Raw genomic sequence first — 4,240 nt, forward strand, 5'->3', positions numbered from 1 at the left:
GTGCCTTTATGCATGTGTGTGTGTATGTATGTAAGTTCGTATGCAAGCAAGTAAGTATGTAAGGCATATATGCCACTTACATACATATATATGATAGCTAATCTAAAATGTTGTTTTTTGTTGTTGTTGTTAATGCATAGTTGATCTGTTGTAATGTTATTTTCATTGCTTGCCACGTTGTAGTTGTTGTGATTTTTCTATCCATTCATTCGACATTTGGCATTTGCTACTTCGTCTGTTTGTGCTCTTAATCCCTGCTCTGTCCTTGATTTTTTCTCTTTTGCTACGGCTGATTTGCAGCATTGTTTGTCAGCCAGTGTTTGACTTAGTTGTGCATACGGGTGCATGGGGCCCAAAGAACAATTCTGATTTACACTATGCACTCGTCCTTCGACATATCTCTCGGGATGTGATCCTGTGCGGCCGCTTTTCTTTGGCAAATATACAGTTCGAGTTACCACCTGATTGTAGTTCGTTGATTAGTCAATAAACTTTTGCCTGAAAGTTAATTTGTTGGGAATTATTATATTTTTAAAAAATATTTTTGTATGTTTATTTTAATTTATAGCTTCTATAACGAAGAGGAATGCATTGGGCTTTCAGAGAATATTTTTATAGTCGCAAAGGGTGTTCTATACCTGAAGTCTAGAAACTTGAATTTATAAATTGAATTTATATTTAATTTAAGTTTATTTTTTTGAAATTTATACTTTTAGGATATATATTTTGGACTAAAAAATATATTCAAAATTTCAGTCTGGCTTCTAGTCTATAGAAAAAAGGTGCGTGGAGTCCCTACGCGCGGAAGAAGTTATACTTCTTAGCGGTGTTCACAAATGCATATCATTTTGTATGAAAGAAAACTAGAAAACTTAAATTCACATTTTATAAATTTATTATGCACATAAAATAAAGAATAAAGCAAAGTCTAAATGAAGGAATTTTGACTCGGAAAGTAGTTCCGTCTCTTCGTTGCGGAAGAGAATATGCAGCGTAATCATCTCTATTTTGTTCTTCGCCAATTTGGCTGCCATATTGACTTGTGAAGATCAATTTTTTGTTGGTGACATATTCATATGTGTACGCATATGTATGTTTGTATGCTATTGCATTATTTGTGCATTATTGTATGAATGTATGAACCAGCAAGTCAATGCGCGCACATGTAATAAGTATATTGATAAGTGATGAAAATATGATTTCAATTTCTGAACGCGCACATGCGTATACATACACTCATATGAGCATGTGCAGATACACAAGATAGGATAGAAGATGTATGCCTATTAACATCGTATACTATACAAATAAATATTTTTCTTACTAATAGAAATTAAATTTATCACAGCAATATACATATACATAATATTGCTGTGATAAATTTAAAAATTAAAATAAAGAAAAATATTTATTTTTATAGTATACGATGTTAAAAGCAAAAAATTAAAAATTTATTCCGTCGGGATTCTAACCTGTGGCACTCGCAGCATCTTGACTTTCCAAGCGCTTACCACCAACACCACCATTGACACTTAGGTTGCGCTGACTTAAGTATGATTTGGTTATGCATGCAAGAAACATACGATGGTTCTAATAATTTTGTTTAAGTATAGAAATATACATACTTTGTAGAACATTTGCTTCCGCAATAAATTTATCACAGCAATATACATATACATAATATGTATATACATATACATAACATTGTTATGATGCCCTGAGAAGTATAGTCTTAATAAATTTATTTTTAATTTTTTGCTTACTAATAGAAATTAAATTTATCACAGCAATATTATGTATATGTTTATGTATATTGCTGTGATAAATTTATTTTCTATTAGTAAGAAAACAATATATATTAGTATAGATTTCCAAAAGCACAGAAATGATTCTGTGAATTTATTCATTAAAATCGCCACTCAGAAGTCGTTTTATCCCTTGTAAGCGAGCGATTTTCTTAAATCTCACGCTCCCAGATAAAACCATATACCTCGTCCTCGTGGGTCAGTTTCAAAAACCACAGAAATGATTCTGTGTGATTCTGAAAGGCCAACGCAGAGTATTTCAACCAAAACATACGTAAAATAGTTGAGAATTCGCAGAAATGAAAGACAAACGAAAGAAAAAGAAGTATAACTTCAATAATGCACAAGCATACAAACATATTTATGCGCACACATGTGAATATGTCACCAACCAAAAATTGAAACATTGTTCTACGAAAACAAAAACAACAACAGCATAAGCATGGCAACATTGTGTTGTTAGTAGAAAAGCCGAGCTGTGCCGAAGGAAACGAACAAACGATCGCCGATTGTCACCGCTTCGCTTACTGCTCGCACATCTTCGCAGACAAGGTTGCGTTACATTCATATGGATGGAGCGAGGTTGCGCAACCTTACGTTACTTTTATATGGAAGGTTGCGCAACCAGAATCTATCGCAACCTTTTCCGGCGTCGTATAAGAAGTATAACTTCAAAAATAATAATAAAAAACTATAAAAATAAAAAAACACACACCCCACAACTAAAAACAATTTAAATTACCCACCAAGCAGAATAATTATTACGTCAATTAATAAGTACACGAACATTAATAGGATGACACTGCGTATAAGTAACGTATGTATTGTACATATGTATTTCGTATAGGCAAATTTGCTTGACAGTGCGGATACGTAACTTTTGGTAAGAGGTGAGTTTACATTTCCCTATGGGTAAAGTGAAAAATTTAAGAAAAAAATTAAAAAAAGAAGACTGTAAAAAAAATATTAAACATAAGAAATGAAAATTTTCGTTTTTTACGAAGCCGCTGAATGAGTTATGAAGTCTGTAAATGATTCTCGTGCTCTAAAAACTCTAACTTCGCTAAAAAATATATTAAATGCGATATGATCTGTCTAATGACTTTGATTATTTAGTTAACTTGAAGCTACTAACTTAATATAAACTCTATATATTTTACATTTCACCAAATTTATACTAATTTTAAAAGCTCATGAGTGGTTATTGCTACCAACAACAACCTGGCTACGCACTCATACCAATCAACTTCAGTTTCATTGCCATATTATCGATAGTAAATAAGTAGTTTTCCTTAGCTTGTCACTTGACTGTGACATAATTAGAAAAAACTTTCAGCATAAACAAAGCAATTACGAGAGCAGGTCACGTGGCACGCCAATTAAACTACGCAAACGAGCTTGTTTGATGACTGAAATATTCTGAGCAATCTCGTCATGGCACTTGGCCTCATCAAGTGCCGATAAATTTAGCTTTGAGTCTGTAGGTATGTGAGTTTGAACAAATTTATGATGAAAAATAAAGTTAATAGTAAGGAAAAGTTAGTGAATAATAAAAATAAGCTGGTAGTAAAAGCAAAACGTGAAATAAAATTAGTTTAAAGATGCAATTAACGTTTTTGTTTAGTTTTATGCCAGTGACCAAACCAAAAAATTTTAAACAGGTATGTTCTTTTAACTTCTACTATTATTTCTATTATTATATAAGGTGCTTTCCAAAGCAAACAGGGCTTTTTTAATCTAGCGCACATCTATATGCCGACTGATGCGTTAGAATCTGCTATCTTTTTCGATTGTTCAGTGAGAATTTCATTGATTGGAAGTGAAGTTATTGCGTTTTAAGTGTCAGTATGTTTGTGTTATCGGTGCGAAAATGCGCTTCGAACAAAGAGCCAAACATTAAATTCTGTTTTAAAATTGGTAAAACTTTTACCGAAACGTTTCAATTGATGAAACAAGTTTATGACGATGATTGCCTATCCCATAGCAGAGTGCACGAGTTTTCAAAGTGGTGGTGAGGACATAAATGACGATCAACTTTTGGGCCAATCAAAATCCGTGTTTACCGGAAATTCCATCGAAACTTCGCGTGAAATCAACCGAAATCAGTCTAAATCATAATTGAACTTCGTGGAAATGGAATTGAACATCTCCAAAATATCGATTTATCGCATTTTAACCGAACATTTGGGCTTACGAAAGGTGTGTGCACGGTTTGATCCGCACAAATTGACCGACGACCAAAAATTGCTTGGAATCCATTCCATCGACCGATTATTTGACCAAAAATCTCATTTTAACCATTAACCACTCCTCGAATGCACCTGATACGACTGGCGCGCGGTTGTTAACTCGGCTATAATCGCGTGAGCGGTGTCTACGCCAATTAAGAAGAAGAAGTATGCTCCTCATATGGCACCGTGCGACTTCTTCCTTTT

General features: G+C 33.5%; 1 pseudogene; it reads right to left on the bottom strand.

Moving 5' to 3' along the window:
- Window positions 1-1,914: 1,914 nt before the first annotated feature.
- On the bottom strand, window positions 1,915-2,044 carry LOC125776895 (small nucleolar RNA U3; annotated as a pseudogene).
- Window positions 2,045-4,240: the final 2,196 nt, after the last annotated feature.

The sequence above is a fragment of the Bactrocera dorsalis genome, chromosome 2 (assembly GCF_023373825.1).
Source record: "Bactrocera dorsalis isolate Fly_Bdor chromosome 2, ASM2337382v1, whole genome shotgun sequence".
NCBI lineage: Eukaryota > Metazoa > Arthropoda > Insecta > Diptera > Tephritidae > Bactrocera > Bactrocera dorsalis.